The sequence below is a fragment of the Ambystoma mexicanum genome, chromosome 5p (assembly GCF_040938575.1).
Source record: "Ambystoma mexicanum isolate Mex_15411 chromosome 5p, UKY_AmexF1_1, whole genome shotgun sequence".
Taxonomy (NCBI): Eukaryota; Metazoa; Chordata; class Amphibia; order Caudata; family Ambystomatidae; genus Ambystoma; species Ambystoma mexicanum.
In genome coordinates this window covers 534,719,416-534,739,143 of record NC_090930.1, presented here as the reverse complement: position 1 = coordinate 534,739,143, position 19,728 = coordinate 534,719,416, and positions in this window count along the sequence as shown.

The window sequence follows — 19,728 nt, the reverse complement described above, 5'->3', positions numbered from 1 at the left end:
TAATGATAAAGGGACGCTCCAGGGATCTGTTCGTTGCGTGTATCACTGGGCAGCCTACCTCACATGGTTTCGCGCCGTAACTAAAACTAATGCTGCTAGAGTACGCGAGAAAGCGGATGCAAATATACTATGAACTCATGTCAAGAATGCGCAAGACGTGCACTTATCATGTGTGAATGTCTGAGCCCCTCATATGCTACCATCGTCACGTACAGGGGCGGATCGTTTTCTATGTACTCCACTGATCTAACCACTACCTCATTTACTGCAAATGTATATGCATGTAACTAAAACACTGTAGCTGCTAGAGTATAATGTACAACAATGGTGCTCGGACTGGGTATAGTAGAAACGCACCCAGCCAAGGTTAAATGCATGGTTTGAAGTGATTTTAAATAAGTATTATAGAAAGTATTCAAATGTTTGCGATGTCTTTACCTATATTTGGCAACGCACGAGGGAGATACCTTTGTGAAAGCGTACCAGGTCTCGATGTATCCCCCTCCCTCCCTCAGAAGACTGCCAAGACATGAGAACAGAGCCCCGCTCTGCGCTGTCACACCTCCCCCGACCTGACTGGAGCCGCTTCAAAGACTTGTAACCCCACTGCAGCACCCAAGGCCGCGGCCAGCCACCTGCATTATTTACAGCATAGCAATAAACCTTAGTTTAAACTCAAGCGTCCCCCTGTAAACCCCTCAACCCACCGGACTGTCTCAGACTTATAGCCCTGTGCAATCAGGACACCCAACACTTTGACGACACACAGCGAAACATCTATAACCACTTCTAACAAGACAGAAAGACCTGTACCACCCGCCCCAGTCCCCGAAGCTTAGTCCCTCGACCTACGGTCCCGGTCAACAGATCACAAGTAACCAGGCCTCGATATATTATCTCCAGACCCCTCACAAGGTGCATTCCTCCTGTGTTGCCTTAACCTATTGAAAGATTTACTAAAAGAGAATAGAGCTGTAAATGACTGAATGACTGCGGGGTGCATGGCTGAGGGCAAGTAAGTCAGGAAAGGCATTCATCTCTGCCACAGGTCGCCTCAGCACACCAACACCGCCCGGATGAACTCAAGCCGACCTGCCAGGCCCAGCCCAACCCACGAGGGTGACCAGTGACGTCCTTCAGCCAAGACCAACCACACCGCAGCAGCACCTATAGTTAGTCGTCGCCACCCAATCCCAACGAACTTGTGCCCCCTATAGTATGTAGGTTTTGATGACGTTTTTTGTAAATATATACGCCTGTCTTTGCTATTGTCAGACAGAGCGCTCTCGGAGTTTGCAGAGTTCTTTGCATGCCCAATTCTGATTGATAAACTCCCATTTACGCTCACCCGCACTCTGTCCTGGTCTTATTCCCATTTTGGGAGAGTCCTTCATTGTCTCTCATTGCGGGGAGGATCGTGCTGTTTGGGGACGCTTGCTTTCAGTAGAATACTTGATTGGGTGGCCGACCATAACTGCCTAGCGATCATCACAAATATCTCACCACTAGCTTGGACCGACCACCACTTGGTATCGTTCTGGTTGTCCACTGACAGACCTCTTCCTCCGCCCATCATTACGGCCCCTCCTACTCTCACCAGAAACAAGAAGAACATGACAGTAGAAAGACTCATCCCGAACCTACTCCCTACACTTAACCCACTCCCCGATAACCTGGACCCAGAGATCCTGGTTGAAGAATACAACAAGATCATGGCTACCTCGCTGGAACGTATCGCCCCCCTCAAACTCAGACCAAGTAAGCCAAAAACGCACCTTAACAAATGGTACACACCATTCCTCAAAAACCTAAGGCAGCAAAAAAGAAACTGTGAGGCCACCTGGAAAAAATCCCCTTCAGCTGCAAACAAACTCAAACTTTCCAAACTAGCCGCACTTTATAAAAAAAAGAAATTTACCTGGCTAAACGAACCTCCTTTGACTCTTGCATATCCCAAGCTAAATCCAACATGAAAGAACTCTTCTCTATACTTAAAGAAGTAGAAACCCATATAGTACCTCCTGATACTTGTACCAAGGATAAAAACTGGTGCTCAGAAATTCAAAATGCCTTGGCAAATAAGATCGCGACCCTTCAAAGCAAAATCTCTAGCAAAAAAGCTGCCCTAAATGACACTCTCCCATCTAAAACTCTGGACAAGTGCACGACCACAGATCTCACCCGCTTCAAGTTCTCTAAAGTCAATACACTTGAAGTAGAAAAAATGATCCTGTCCTTGAAACAATCCAATCGCCAGGGAGATCTGTGCCCAGCACAGCTCATCAAAGATGCTGCCCGCGACCTCTCCCCCTTCATCACGAAATTGATCAATGCCTCCTTCGCCACTGGCTCCATCCCCACCAATCTAAAACAATCCTGGGTACTTACATTACAAAAAAAAAAAACACTCTTGACCCAGCCATACCTACAAATTACCAACCCATAATGACTGTTCCCTTCCTACTAAAAATCTTAGACAAGGTCGCTTATGTACAAATACAGAAGTACCTGGAAGAACACCACCTCCTAGGATCCAGACAATCAGGATTCCGTCCTCAACACGGGACTGAAACCGCACTCATTTACCTGAAAGCTCAGATTGATACTCTCAGAGACAAGGGGCAAGTCGCCTTACTCCTCCTCCTCGACCTATCTGCAGCTTTCGATTTGGTCGACCATTCTGTCCTATGCTCACACCTCCACACATCAGCACACTTCTCTTCCGAGGCCATTACCTGGATCACCTCATTCCTTAACGGAAGAACCATGAGGGTCTTTTCTCCTACTGCTGCAGCAGACCATATACCTATCACTTGTGGTGTACCACAGGGCTCCTGCGTCTCCCCCACACTGTACAACATATTTACCAAGCCCCTTTTCAATGATTTGGATCATCTTGGTATTACCTACACTAATTACGCAGATCATACCCAGATCCTCCTTCCGCTTTCTGGAGATCATGGAAAGGATTTGGCCTTGCTAAATAGGGTGTATATCATCATTCAGGCATGGATGGCCACTCATTGACTATGCGTGAATGATGATAAAACAGAGCTTATCATCCTAGGCACCAAGTCCAGTTTAAAGAAACTTGGCCCGGCCTACCACTCCTTCATGATAAACGGGAAAAACATCAAAGTTGGACAGGAGGTCAAAACACTGGGATTCTACCTGGATTCTAACTTCTCCTTCAAAAGACAAGTGAGCTCCCTGGTATCTTCCTCTGCATACACGTGTAAATTAATCCACACCGCCAAACCATTTGTGTCAGACACTAGCTGCCTCACACTCGCTAGAGCCCTAATATTATCCCGCCTTGACTATTGTAACGCTCTTTACCTGGGATCCTCCAAGGCCACCACCAGCAAGTTACAAACCCTCCGGAATAATACCATTAGAGCAGCTCTAGGCATCCCCAGAAGAGTGCACATTTCAGGGTTTAGCCAACAGAACAACTGGCTTTCCACTGGAGACAAAATTCTCTTAAAAATGGCTTCACTTACCTACAATTCTCTTTACAATGCCGCCCGACCTACTTGATTAACAGATTCCATAGACAAGCCTCCTTGAGACCCCTCAGAACTGCATACAAAGACTGCCTCTCTGTCCCCAACTTCAAACGTGTCACCGCAGGGGGTAACAGCTTCCCGGTGAAAGCAGCCAAACTGTGGAACTCCTTGCCTTCCAACCTCAGAGTAGACATGCCCTACCAGAATTTTCGATCCAAGGTAGTTTCATGGCTGAAGTCGAAGGCCTACCAAGACAGTTAAGTGCCAAGGCTATCCCCTTTGTGCTAACCACACACATTGTAACCACATGTGCCTACCTGTATTCATGTATATAATTGCCTGTTTGCCTCATTGATGCTATGTATATAATACCCATTGTCAATATGCACTTTTTATATTTTGTAACTAAGCTTCGCAAATTCTTGTAAAGGCTGTGCCCTGATACCCGTGGGTACGTCGCACATTATAAATAATAAAACAAACAAACAACAAACATCATATATCTAGGTCATTTGAAAGCACGATTTATGAAGTGAACTAATGTAACCTTTCGTAACAACTTTCCAGAAAGTGTTTTGTTGTTTTTAATATTGAAGATAGAATAGGAGAAGATGAAGTCTCCTCTGCTGTCAACATTTGAAACACCAGGAAGTTAGAACTTAAATCTCAGCCTTCCACAATTCACACTTTATGTGATACTGAGCAAATCACTTTGCATCACTGTGACTTGTGTTCCTTAATTGTCTATGATGGTACTGGTGGGGAGGCAGTATGTCAAGTGAGATTATTATGTTGTGGGGTTGGAGTGGGTAGACAGGGTGTCAGGTACAGCTTTTGTGTTGTACAATGGTGAGGCAGGACGACAGATTAGGAGCTTTTTCCATTAAAGCACGTGTTTAGCATTTAGAGCGAAGCCAGACCCCCTGTCTTGGTTCTACCAATTAATTCTCTGGCTTCTCCATCTCTTTATATTGGTCGAAAACTAAAGATGGCATGGGAGGAGATGTAGCCTGCTGCCAAATTGCAATCTGAAACCCAAGGAAAACTTCACTCAAATCCCAGCGTTCCCATTTCACAAAATTATAGTATCCTGGTGAAAACATTTAACTACGTTTGATATGTGGGGGACTTTCCCTCAGGCATGGATCTCTAAGAAACGACAAACACAACTGAACGATATGTTGCATAAAAGGAAAGTCATGTCAGTAATGTCTACTATGTGTGCTGGAGAGTATGTAGATGCGGGGCGGAGAGGCTGCTGTTGAGTTTAGTTGTTCTGGAAGTTGGGGACACTTCATTGTGGGTTTGGGCCACTGCACCATTGGCCCGAAAATTGTACTTGCCCTCCAGGTCAAAAGTTGCCAGTCATCCCCTGATTGCGTGCCTTTAAATGGGTAAAAGTAAACACACTGCAAAATGTTAAAAACTATGGTAGTAGCTGCTATTATAAGGACAAACTATGTTAATCTTATTATTATCACTGTTGTAGCATACAGCTCAGACACAAGTCCAGCCAAACTGTAATAGTCATAGAAATGGTGAAAATGAACTTTGTTTGCAGATGTAGTTGACATGCACCCGGATTTATTGATGTCTCCTATAAGATTATAGCCTGAAAGCTACAAAATGAGTGATCGAAGTGAGCAGGAACGGTCTGGAGCGGTGTTACACTACTTATATTTTTTCTGTTTACCATTCCTCTACTTTTTACAATCATATTTACCATTCTATATAGAGGATGTGTCCATTCATGTCCCTGTACAAGTGTAAAGTTGTAATAGGAACCTTAGTTACTAGTCACTTAGACTATTGGAATGTCCCGGCCGCAACCCATGTCAGATGTTGCACTATGTTTCCACCAACCCTCTGCCCTGCCCAGACCGCAGTTCCACTAGTTTTTTTGGTTCACTTCTACTACTGTACAAAATGTGTCTGCTTTCAATTTACCTGCAAGAGTACCCTCCCCTCTGAGGAGTAGGTGGGTGTTCCTTATGTTAGACTTTCATTATCACACAATGCCTCACCTCTTCCACCTTACAAAAAAAAGGTGGATATCACAGCTATGCATCATACATTCAACAACGGTTGCTCTTCTATTTGCTGGGGCATTTCGGTTCTCAGAAGACGGGGAGTAACTCTAGACAGTTCAACACGGGTTTCAGGTAGCTATCAATGGCCCTCATTAGGACCCAGGCGGTAAGGGGTTTACGCCGGCGTAAACCATGGCGTACCTTACCGCCTGAGTACGAGTTCCCTTAGCGCCATGGTGATTTTAACGCCTGCTTTTTTAGCAGGCGTTAAAATCCATGGCGCTAAGGGACCTTGGCGTAATTAACACCTTCCCCACTCCCATTATGCCCTATGGGGCCAGAAATGGGAATGGGGAAGGGTAAATGGGGATTGGGGACTTACCGCCCCGCCAACCTCGGAATGGGGCGGTAAGTCCGCCAACCCCCATGGCGGAGTTGGCAGCTTAGCGCCATGGACCATGGTGCAAATTGCACCATGGTCCTCCGCCAAGGTCGTAATGAGGGCCAATGTATTTTATGTTCCTGTCTATTATTGTTAATATGCATCCCTTAACAATATTAATGTACTCTGCTATAGCACTGTACCAGACTGATGGTGAACACATATCCAGGAACTAGGTTTAAACAATTAATGAAATACCTGGGACATTGAGGTTTCCAAAGAGCTTTAAGGGGCAGACAATAGCCCATTTGGCAAGGAAGATGTGACTGTAAGATGTTTTCAGTTGTGTAAGAGAGAATGGCTGGAATATCATTTTATCATAGGTATGCCAACCATCAGCATCATTATTAATAATAACCCCTTAAGTGCTTAAGGTGTGTATGTTCGTCCTGAAATCCCATCGAAAATCATTGTAGGCTCTGCTCACTCCCGTAGTTAATAGGTCGATTCACAGAGAAGTTACTATGGGTAACTATGATTTAACCTTGACTTAAACTTGTACAAGGAACCCGGAGAGGGTTATTCAAGTATCTAAGCAGTTCCTGTGAGTGACTCTTATTTACTCATCGCTTAACCAGGTGCAAGCCATGGGTAAGTGTGAGTTACCAGGTTTGCATCAGGGGGCTTTCAATGTAACTTCTTCAAGAGTCAGCCCCTATGTATTTCTTTTTTATGTAATAAATTACTATTTCAATTGAAGAGGAGACGCAGGGCACTTTTAAACAATAAAATAAACAGCAAAAAAAGCAAACACTCAATATAGAAAAGGTGGCACTTGAAGGAAAGCAGAAGAAAAAGGTAGTTGGAGATAAATAATAATGTGGTAGAAACATGTCAGCATCTGAGGATGCTGGTAACCAAGCAAGATTACATATGGCTTGAATGCCTGCCTGAAAGCAGGTACATTCGGCAGCAAATCAATTTCGGGAGGGACGGAATTCCACAAACACAGTACCTCTGAAATGAACCCCTTTTAATTCACTAAGTAATTCTAAAGATTTAGATTTCTAATCTAAGTAGTAAGCTTGGACAGACATCTTCACAATTGACTCACAGACCCCTCGAATCTTTTGGACACACTTTATCCTATACTCCAAGTGTAGGATTGGTTTTCCTATGGTCAAATGCAGGGTCAAACTCATGGCTGGCTTCCCGGGCTTTCACAATGATTCGTCATCCAATTGAGATCCTTAGGTCGAATCTTGGCCCTATTTTGGCAAGTTCATTCAGCCAATCTCAGAAAGGAGGTGTACCCTAAAAGTCTATGCTCACTTCTTGTTCCTTTGTGGGTTTTGCTGGCTATCAGGAAAAGAGTACACAGAACAGGCTCACTTGGAGAGTGTTTGAAGGACTTTCACAGTATTCAAGCATAGTGTTGAAGAAATGTGATTGTTGGCCTTTGGTGTGCTTTTATTGTGCATATTTGTACCCCTTTGTATAAGTGTTTATTTAGGGTGTTAATTTCCCAATGTGAGCAACACATTGCTGTGTCTTCTTGTCTCTTTTTCTTTCTGTTTCTACTAATGAAATGTAAAAAAGCCCCCAACAAAAATATTTTTTTCTCCCTGATTCTATCCCCAAAATAATCAAACAAAAAAACAAAAACGTCTATTTTTCTCAGTTGCCTCTGCATATTAGATGTTAGGTGTTATATGTTGCTGTCATCTTGTCTCCTCACTTGCCGTAGTTATGGTTTATTGTGTAGAGTTGTGTAGTAATGTTTGTCTGTTAGGGAGTTGACTTGTTTGCAGGGTGTTATTCGCTCTCAAAGAGTTTTCACAGTTTTCAGTTTTCAGGGTGTTTTGGCATCTCCTGGTTCTCGCAGTTTGTTGGCCAATTTTCTCAGGGTGTTTTTGCCATGATAGGGAGAACCGAAGGTGAAAAGAGGAGGAGCTACATTTCTCCTTGTAGGAGGACAGTGATTTTGCCAGGATGAGGATACAGGGTCCTTGAGCTCTTTGTTGCACTGGTACACTGCCCAGGCTGCTCAACATCACCAGTCCTTTAAGTCATTAGGGAAGACTGAGGCATTTGGGGAGACTTCAGAAGAAGGACTAAGGGAGGAACTAGGGCCAGGATCAGCGTAGAAGGTCCAGTGTCAAAGTAGGCAAGGCCTCTGGGGGAGGCTCCTACAGAGGCAGAGGGTATGTTCCTCGTGCAGAAGGAGAGGGTGGATGCAGAAAGCAGTTTGGAGGAGGATTGTGGGATGGCTCCTGGTGGGGTGGGTGCATTGAGGAATAAGTGGTCTCCACGCAGTAAAGTGATGGTGCTGAGAAGAATAGGAAGTTCCATCAAGAGGGCCCAAAGGTTTAGTACCAGCCTGTCGATGTGCTAAAGGAGTTAGTATACCATCCTGAATGGGAGGAGGAGGAGGGGGTAGATCAGGGGACAGGGAGTGTGGAGCTGGTGAAAGAGGCGCTGTATCTATGTGAGGGGATAGGGACAACATAAAAGAGGGGGATCAGGAGGGGGTGGAGAAAGAGCCTTGCCCTCCATATATGACTATGGTGGCAGTCACAAGAGGAATTCCAGGAATTAACAATATCTGCCCCCTCAGACATTGTCCTGGGTTTGGGAGTATTTGACTCGGCCACTTCTGGAGACCCTCCTGGGGTCTTCTGCAGGATGAAGGCCCATGCTGCTGTATCATATTTCTCTCCTGCATGTTGTTGTGAAGGGAGAAGGAATTAATCAGTCATGGGAGAGAGACTGGCCTCAGAAAGATACTCCATATATACAAGAGTGCCAGCGACCTTTATGCGAAAGTCAGAACTTTAGTGGGAGGTAACATTCTTGGGGAGAATTTGAGTAATTTAGGGGTGGACATTGCTCTGTGGAAGAACCGCTAAAACTTAGTGGGTGGCACTAGCAGGGCTGTGGTGAAGCCTGAGAACTTTAAGGGGTGGCAATGCCCTGTGAGAGAGCCCAATCACTTTAAGAGGTGCCTGCACCTTTTGACTGAGCCTGAGAACGTTAGTGAGTGGCTGTGCCTTGCGAGAGACCAAAATAACTGTAGTGGGTCATTACGCTCTGGGCGAGGGCCCAAAAGTAAAAGTAAGTACGAGTAATAGTAATTCAGCAACTGATCATGACCTCTCAGACACTACAACAGTTATCATTCCAAAGTCTACTGCCATGACGTGACTGTTCATTTTTATACATTTTAATTGTTTAACCTGTGGCCGTGCAATGCTTCTCCTGACAGTATAGAAACACCTTTCTTGGACTGCACGCTTGTGACAGGGATTAAATAGCAACTTGCACACGTGCTAGTAACCAGATGGACTGCTTGCTGTACAAATATTTTAATGGGTCATCCTGTCTTACCAGGGGTGACTTTTGGTGTAGATAGGCATCAAGCATCTGTGTGGATGATGACTTGCTGTCTCTTCCTGTTGGTGACCCACCTATATCCAAGTTGCCCGAGTGACTGAGGGGGGTGTAGCATAGCATTTCCACCTCATAGGCTGTGCCCTACTCAAACAGCTTTCCATAGGGATCATTGTTTTTCTGCTCATTGATCCATCAATCTTTAGCTTAATATTCCCATTGCAGTTGGACATATTTGATTGGTTGATGTTCTTCCTGGCGCCTGAGTTCTTTCTTTTGCAATCAGTGCAGTAAAGGATGCACATCTTTGCACTATCACCTTTTGATGTTTTCTGAACGTTTTCTTCTCCCAACACATCTGGATGAAAAGTTTCGACTTTTAACTTGAAACATTGGTTCATAAAGGAAGCCTGAGGCATTGAAAGTTACATTTAAATTAAACTACATATGGGTCAACATAAAATGTTGAAAGCTGTTGCCTCACCAGTCAAGGCTTATGCCCTCACCATGTTGGTCAGGCTGAGTTAAAGCAGGTGCACCAGAGGGAGAACCTCATTGTCGGAAGCATTGTGACAGATAACCCATTTGGTGGCCTATTTAGAAAGTTGTAGTGCACAACACATGCCATTTACATTGGGTCATAAATGCCCCAGCTAGAGCTCTACTATGAGTGTTGTACTAACCTGGTATTGCACTGGTCAAATAGTCTTTCCAACATGTGTGAAAGAGTTACAATGGGTGGCCAGTCAGGTGTCTTCTTGGGCCTTGGCAAATAGTGTCGAACCTGCAGTCGGTGCAGTGAATTTGTGGCATTTCAATTTCCTTTGAAGGCTGACAATTGTTGATAAAGGGTGTGACTACGAAGTGAAGGACATGCACAGGGGAGAGGTCATACTCTTCCTTGCGCATTCATAAGGTAGCAAGGACACCTGATCCATTGACTGCTTGAACAAAGCTCTAATTGAAATTATAAGGACGTAACCACCATGCCACCACCAACGCATAGATGTCAACTCCACTTTGTCCTCTTCTCTATAACCCTTAAAGGTGAAACGGTGTTTGGTGCCAAAATTAATAGATCGGCTGCCCACTGGCATTACTCCAGGATCCTTCTTTGCTGATAGAGTAAGAAATGGCCACCCAGTGTGTGGTGATGGGCATGCAATCAATGTTCTGACCACTGGTACACATGTCCAATCATGAAGTGTAATGTTGTACCACAGACTGCTATACATTGTACAATTCTATGCAGCAAGGTGGTGTCATTTGAAAAGCCATGTCCAAATTCCCTCACCCATCCACCCATCCCTATCCATGCCAGAGTCAATGACATCTAGTGCCCTTTTTACCAACTCTCTCTGCCTAAATACCTTCCTTCTAGAGCCCTTCACTCAGCTTCCTCCAACTCTCTGAGGATCGGACACTTCGGCAGGAAGAGCGCGGGGGGTACATCTCTCTCCTGAACAGGTGCTTCCCTCTGGAACAGCCTCCCTGCCCCTTGAGCCAAATGCCTGAAGTTCTGGAAGCTGTTCAAGTCCTTCCTTTTATCATCTTCTTTCTCTCTCCCTCTCCCTTGCTAACTTTCCTGTCTGCCTACCCTCACTGGTCCTCAGGTACCCTCAGGATCTCACAGGGAAACAGGCCCCTCCATGACCAGTTTTTCTGCACTGCCTTCAGGCCTACTGCACACGTAGAGGCTATAACTGTAAGTCCTACTGCCCTCCATTCACTTACCCAGTGCCTCGCTGCCCTGGCTGCGCTTACTCAGAGCATTGGTGCCCTGACTGCACTTCCCCCTCTCCATGTGCTGCTTGCTGTCCTTTCCCGCTTTGCACTTTTGTTGTCACACTTGCATGATCCGAATGACACAAGGCCTAGTAGGATCATTGTCCTGTTTTCTCTCTGTCCCCCCTTGTCTTGTGTCACCTAGAGACACTTGTTTACAGGCGCGTTATAAATACCAAACCATATCATATCGTATCATATCATATATCATATCATATCACACACAAGCAAGTAGTTCTAGGTGGTGCACCACTGACAACTTTGAGACAAGCATGGTATCAAGAGAGATACAGACTCAAAGATGTTTGTTTTTAAAACCTTTATATACTAAGGTTCCTGGGTTGGTGTAATGCCTGACTGGCCCTAACTCTAAAGGGATGGTTCCCTTAACTGATGTTTCGAATGGCATTCACTGTCCAATAGTACAAAATAAAGGTCTGTCTGTGTCTAAACCTATGCTTGCCCTCACTCTTTACAAAAATGTGAACGGAAGTATTTTTAAAAAGGAAAAGTAGTGGTTCAACAAAAAGTTGGAAACCAAAGTTGGTTTCAGGTGGTCGTCTCACCATATGCAGTTTGTCCAATGTCACAAAAATCAAAAATGAATTCAATCAAAAGGGCTGTTCATAAGACCTTCTTCATAGTGCCCTTGCAGTGATTCCAAATTCCTTCAGTGTCTTTGAGTTCCTTGGGGTTCCCTTCCCCAAGCGTCAACTTGTTTAAGTTTCAAACACCACAAAAGAAATGTAACACAGTTCCTTTTGAAGCTCCTCAGGATTCCCTTCCCAACGCATCAATCCTTTCTACACTATAAAGAAAACAAATAAGTCTGCAACTTGGTTTGGCCTCTCAGGGTTCCCTTCCCCAAGCTCAGGCACCTTCAGCTTTCAAACACAAAATTAAGCTTTATCAGGATGCACTGTGCTTTCGTTGATAGGCCTCCCAGAGTTCCCTTCTCAAGGCTTAGGCACCTTTCAGTTTCAAACAAAATTAAATATATCGCAATTCCTTTTAGGGTTCTCCAGGTGCCTATTCCCAAGTTTATGCCTGTATGTTTCCAAAAAGAATATTCAGCTTTTGGTCAGGATGTGCCTTTTCCTTGTATACAATTTTGCTTACATACAATCCTCTCATGGGGTAGAATCAGAGGCTTTTGAAAATGCCAGGCTCTTTGTTTTTCCTGAGCACGACCACTCTGATCCTTTGCCCATTCCTTTATTTCTTACTCTGGCTTTCCTTTGTACTTTTTATCTTCAAGTGTTTCCTGCACCACTTTCATGTACTCCTTTCCCTTTGTCATGCACACTTGCAGTGTATTTTATGCCTTTTACTTTATTGTGCCAACTTGCACTGTCTTTTCCTTCCTCTCTGCTGTGCCTCTTGCATGGTCCCCTCCTTCTGTCGTGCACACTTGAACTGTCTTTTTCCTATCATGGCTCTTGCACACTTCTTTCAGTTTTCTGTGCACACCTACACTTGTTTCCTTCTTTCACGGTCGCTCGCACCGTTTCCATTTAGTCTGGACTTTACTTTTACTTCTGCACCACCAGGGTACCCTTTCCTTCCATCTGTGCCACCAGCGTGCTTTCTTCTTCTTTCTTACTTTCTATTTCTTAAAACTGTCCTTCTTGCTTTATGCCTCGTGCCGCTTTACAAATCTTGCTTTTTTTCTTCGCTTTCCCACTCCAGTCACCCGCACGCTCCCGTGTTTCTCTCTTTCTCAAGCAAAACTCACAGGGTAGTGTAGCGCTGGCCAGTGGTCTCTATGGGATGCTTTTACTGTCTTTGGATCGAGGTCACGGTCTCACCAAGTGCCCCTCAGACAACCTTGGGCCCGGCACATGGCCCAAGTGAATGAGCAATTGCACAGACACCGCCAGCAGGGTCCCAGCTGCCTCACTCCAGCTTTCAGGAGATGCGACTCCCCAGCCACTCTGCACCCGTCCTCAGACACTGGGTCAGCATCGCGGCATGGTGGTCCCCTCCGGCTCCTTCTTCCTGCAGCTCCCAGCTTCGTGGCTTCTCTGGTCCAGTGTGCCTCCTCAACTTGCTCATCCATCTGTGCAAGAACACACTTTTGATAGTGAGAAAAACAGTCAAGTGGAGTCAGGTGTAAATGGTCACTATTAAATGCCTGACCCTGCCTGACTCTATTAGTGGGACAACTCGGGTTCTTTCTAGGGTAGGTGTCCCTTATTTTCCCCATTTTAATCCAATGGGCAATCTTTACTGATCTTAGTTGCCTCCTCCTCTTCTCAGTATTTGTTGGAAATGGGGAGAGGCAGATGGGTTGAGATGGGAATTGATATCTACAGGCTATATTATTACAAGGTTATTGGTAAAGGATAGGGGAAGACCCGCATGCCCTAGTTTAGTAGACCAAAGGTGATACTCTTTGTGTTAAATTACTCCCTTTGTTACCCACCCGGTCATGCAAGCCCATGCCTGTATTACCCTTTCCATGATCTGAACTGGAAAAAGACAAAGAAACATTGCAATTGAGATTATTTCTTTGTCTTATCTTGATTTCCCCTTTCCCAGGGGATGCTCTGGGATAATCAGTTTGTCTCTCTCTTGGGTTAGGGATAATGGGACCTACATAACCCATCAAGCCTTCTCTGATCTCTTCACCTATCGTCCTGTTGGAATACTGCGTCTCTCCTAGGGTATTCTTCTGAGGGCAATCCCGGCCTCCCCTACCCATGTGATCCTCCCTCATTTGTCCACTCCCAGGGTTGGGATCCAAAAGCGATGGCCCTCACCAGGCCACCTGAATAGAGGATTCTCGGGGTCTACATGGGAGAATACCCCTAGGTTTCTCACAGAGCATACATATTTATATAGGACCTCCTTGACTACCTCATGTGCCCTTTATCATGGGGATTCCATTTTCCAGGGTACGAGAACTGTGTGGTGGTTGAAGCCAACCTGAGGTGAAATATGGAGCTCAACTACGCTATCCTTCAGTAGGGTGTTGGAAACAGGGAAAGAATGAGGCTGTCATGGATGAGATACTGGTCTGACAGGGTGACTCTCTCCTCATTTACAATATGTTCTGTGGGAGAGCCTGAGAAATGTAGTGGTTGGCTGTGCCTGTGAAACAAACAGAGAACCTTAAGGGGTGGCTGTGCCACTGGGAAAACACACAATCCTCATTGGGTGTCTGTATCCTGTTTAAAAAAGGAGAACCTTGAGGGATGGCTGCACCCTGTGAAAGATCCCAAAAAACCTTAGTAGGTGTCTTCACCCTGTGGGAGAACATTACATCTTTTTACAAGTTTGTAATCAGGACTACGGTCAAAGCAATGCTATATGTAAGGCACCATTTGGTCAAAGCCCCTAGTGACAATCACAAGTACTAAAGCTATTTGTATCCTGACCATGTATAACATGGAACAGTCTTGAAGCTGTTTGACATGTGCTGGGTAACACATCATCATCATCATCATCACAGCTAGTGTGTTGGCTATGGGTAGATGTCATTCAATAGTCTTCTGCAATTAGGTGATCATTCATTTTTGTAAATGTGGATTCCTCAACTGCTCAATATCCTCCACTGCAAGGATATGCCTTTGGATAAACACAATAGCCCCAGATGCAGGCAAAAAAACTCCAAGACTGCAAATTTGTGGGGTGCACCTTAGCAATTCTACAGCAATTTTCACAAGTGGGAAATGCCTTTAGTGGGTCCTCAGCCTTATGGGTGAAGTGTCAAATAGAAAGGAATTAAGTGGATGATGGTTCCATGTATGTTGCTGTTGATGACCCATATGTATTCAACATGGCTGAGTCACTGAAAAGGGTGTCCCGCTGATACTTCATCCCGTAGGCTCCACCCCCACTGCTCACAAAGCTTTCAACATGTGTCAGTGATGTACTGCTATGAAAAATCAAGGTGTACTCAGAAACACGTTGAGTAGAAGGAGCCTGGGCATCAGAATTTATTTGGCACTGTCCTCTGAAACAATTTTCCCTTTGCAAGCAATATGCATCTTTAAATAGAATAATTCCCATGAAGATGTTGTCACAATCATATTCTCCAGAATTGATCATTATTCTCTGGTACTTAGTTCATTAAACAGTCCCATTGAAATTCAAAAGGCAAATGAGGGAACAATAAAAGGGAGAATAGTCATGTAATTTGGAAGTGAAATTAAATGTAGAGAGGCTGCATTTTGGAACAGTATGGAATATCTAATCAAGCCCTGATGAAGACGTGGGTAAGGATGTTGTAATGATTCCCAGAATTCATCACTTATCTAAGTAGTTGGTGGTAATTCTCCCTCTTCCTCTATGTCAAAACACTTCTTGAGGAATGGTAGATATTACAATGAGATAAGGTCCAAACATATATTTTGGTCAATGAACGGTCTACACCATTTCGGAGGAATTGTATAGAAAATATATTGGATCTAAGTCAAACAAATTACTTATCACTTCTGAATGTAGGTGTAATTATTAGTTTGTTCGGATTCAAAATTAAAAGATTAAAAGTTTGAATAATGTGTTATTAGGTCTTTATGATATTTAAGTTTAAATGTCACCAAAAGAAAATATTAGCACCCAATTAATTTTTTTTGGGTTCTGCCCATTGATGCCACCGTCTTCCATGAGCTTGCTGTGTGCAGTGTGCATGTCAAAAGTTGGACTAATTGATGTTCTTCCTGATGCCTGCAATCTTTCTCCAATTCATGTTGCAATCATTGCAGCAAATCATCTGCACGGTTTCTACTACTTGTATTGCTGGCTTTGAGTCTTCTACCCCTGAGAGATGCAGATGATCAATCACCACTTTACTTTGAAATGTGGGCTTACAATGTAAACCAACAGGTACTCAATGCTACCTTGCAATCCAACTACATGCAGATCATTAGGCACCAGCCATGCTGCCTTTGTATCACCTGCCAAGGCACGGGTCTTCACAGGGTCTTCATCATGTTGGTCATGTAGAGGTCAAGCAGGTACATCAGAGGCAGAAACTCACTCATGGTTGTATTGTTTTGGCTAACCTACTTTGTGGCCTCCTCAAAAGGCGGTAGAGCAGAGAAGACTTTAAATGACAGCTGCCAAAAACACAGAGGCAAAAATGCCCAATCTAGAACTTTACTTTCAGTGTTGCATTAATCAGTAATGGCATTGCATGACTTACATAGCGGGTCCAGCACGGGCAAGGTTGAGTATCAATGGGTGGCAACTGAGCTCTTTATGTTGTGCAGTGGCAATATGTGTCACACTTGTAGATGTTGCAGTGCATTTATGACAATGATGAGCTTTGCCGTACTGGGAGCTGATCTTCTAGGCCACAGTTTACATTTTGTTCCCATGCACACAATTGCTGAGAAAGAATGTGACCACAAGGAGAAGGATATGTGCAAAGCATGGGATTTCTCTTGACAATTTGCAAGACAGCAAGTACATTTAGTCCACTGTCTACAGCAACATAGCCCAAATGAAAACTACAAGTCCTTAGCCACTGTACTGCCACCTTCTCCTTCTCCCAGATATCAACTAACCTGTAGCTTCTGTCACTGAACCTTTGCATGCGCTAAGTAGTACGGCACCGAGTTGCACTCTCCTGCAACTCCCTTTCCTTCCTCCAACAGCCAAGAGGTTTTACTATGTGAACCCTCTTGGCAATTGGAGAAAGGAAATCCCCCACTCCCCTACCGTGTGTGCTATGGCAGCCTGTTATGGGTCTTGTGAGTGCATTCTGGACTATGCGCTCATGAAATGGTGCATGGATAACCTTGATGTAGCACATCTCACAACCTAGAGGAGGCTCAGGCAAGTGGTGGATGACAGGAGAAGTGATCCAGGCATGAAAGGTGTAGGTAAGTAGTGAAGCAGGGCCGCATAAGGGGACTCCCAAACGAGGATGGGTGGCAAAGGACTTTCGTACTGGGGTAGTGGAAGAAAACCTGAACAGAATGGGGAGCAGGGGTGGAGGTGGATAGAAAAGGGGGTTCGGAAGGCAATCCTGAAAAAGGAAGGGGAAGCCAGTAATGAGATTTAGGTGTTCCCTGTAAAGAAAAGATTGAGAGGCACAGTCAGTTTGATGCAGAAAGGCTGTGTAAACAGAGGGTTTAATTCAGTGAGCAGTATTAAGTAGGAGCGGTCAGACAAATGCACTCCAAAGACGTAGAACAATGGCAGCAATGTGTTCAATGCTCTGACCATTGGTCCACATGTCCAACCTTTTTGCCCCATAAACTGTTGTAAACTGCTGTAGCTATAACCCTGTTGTAGAATTCCAGAAATGCTTTGTGAGAAAAACAATGTCAGCCGGAAACTTGCAGGCTGTGATCAGCTAAACCTATTTGGTGCTGGAGTCCAGGATTTTCCAGGGTGTTCCACAAGTAAGTCAGGCAAAAGATTTGTTGACAACATTAGCCAGTTTATCATCTAGCAGGTGCGGTCTATCATGGGAGGGACTTGTAATACTTTTGGTCCCACTCAAATCTTTCCATAACACTGCCCTCACTCAATGGGGGATCAGTGAAATGCCCACATGGGTTCTAGATGATTGAGCTTGGGGTCCTACTCCCAAGCACTGCTACAGCTAAAGAATGTTGTGGGGCAATTGTGTGGACTGGTAAGGGTATTGTGCTTGTCTGATGCCATGGGCAGGGATGCACCTCAGGATTTTTTACCCCTTCCCATATCTCTGAATGGTGTTGCTGTTTATAGGTCTAAATAGAAGTGGTACCCAAGTTGGTCCCTGCCCTACCTTCCCTTGGCACACTGTTTTCCAGAAGATTGTGCAAGTTGCCAGATTCAGATGCCATTTATTCTCTGTGACGTACTTCCACATGTTTGACTTATATTTTGGGAAAGTAGTATCCAGGCTGGGTTCATGTGGGTGTTATGGTGATAGTGGTGCTGGTGCTGTTGGTATTCTGAATGCCATGCAACAGTGTGATGTACTTATTAATCCATTGAGACTACAGCCTGTGGATCTGTGGTGTCATTCTCCCCTGCCTTCTCGGTATCACTGCTTTCCAAGAGCAATGCTTGTTCGTGTCTATCAATCTCATCATCTTTCCTGTCTGACCTAGTAGATGGGGGAGGTGAGATAAAAAGCTGAAAAGCTGTATCTACCCAGACACCAATCCATTTAGAAAGAACATCCTATTATGGAGAAGGTATATAGATGATGTTCTCATCATTTGGAAAGGGGATGAAAACATGGCCACCCGTTTTTTCAAGTGGATTAATACACAAAATCAACATCTAAAGTTCACCGAAAATGTGAGCAAGAATGAAGTAAACTACCTTGATGTTACAATTAAAGTTGACAAAGGGTGAATTATGTGTGAAACCATATTAAAAAAAACGACAGACCGTAATGCTTTACTGCATTACAGCAGTTTTCACCCAACTCATACACGTGACAACCTACCCTTTGGGCAGTTTTTATGACTGAAGAAAAACAGTACGAACAGGACAGATTACAAAGCTGGGGCCAATAAATTAAGAACTAGCATGCATGAAAGAGGGTACCCAGTGAACTTGACCAAAAAAGCCATGAAAAGAGCTGACAATAACCATCGGGAAGCGATTCTAGAGCAAACACCTAAAGCCAAAAATAAAGACAATTTAGTCTTTGTCAATACATACAGTAACCTCTCCAATTCGGGTTCGGAAGATTATTCACCGCAACTGGAGAATACTTGAGAAAGGGAAAGTTCCTCTTGAAAGACCACTCATTGCCTTCCGGAGGAGCAGATCTATTAAGGATCAGATCATGTGCAATGATATTACAAAACAGACGCAAGTGCAACCAACCCTTACAGAAATATGGGGTTTAAGAAGACCAGAGGGACATTATCCATGTGGATCCTGTAGCTGCTGCGAACAGACAAAGAAAACAACAGAAATAAACCTGGACCTTGATACCCTGTGGAAACAAAAAGTGCTAACAAATTGTAACTCCAAATTTGTGGTGTACATTATCTGGTGCACTTGCAATAAACTATACATAGGGAAAACGGAAAGAAAGGTCAAAACTCGGATAACTGAACACAAAAGTTGCATAAAGAACAGAGTGCACTCAGCTCCACTAGTAGGACACTTTATAGAAAATATACATAGAGTGGAAGACCTGAGGTGGTCTGTAGTCTATCAGGTAAAGAATAGTAATGACATTAACTTAGACCGAAAAAAACTAATCCTGAAAGAAAAAGAACTAATTTTTCTAACCAGTAGCGCTGATGTGGGACTAAATGAAAAAGCAGAATAGTAAAATCAAATAATTTGTACAACACTGGGAGTAAGGGTCGACCTGTGTGTAACTGACAACTCAGGAAGACATTCAGTGGGATGCCTAGTCCATCCGAATAGATTGAAATTTCAGACAGTATAAGATGTAGGAGAGTGCCGCCTAATAAAGTCCGGGCATTTGGTGTTGACTGTGGAATTAGGCAAAATCCAATGCTGTCCTGAGAGTTAGAGATATGACAACCATGGGCATTCGATACCACATTGGTTATCTCATTGTGTAGCTCATAATCAGCTCTACAAACAATATCTAAAAACCAATGTACAAGTAGGGCAAGTAGTTGATAATAAAAAAAAGACCTTTGAGAGATCCCCAAATCTATCCTATGTGAGGGGATGATAGATGTAATAAAGT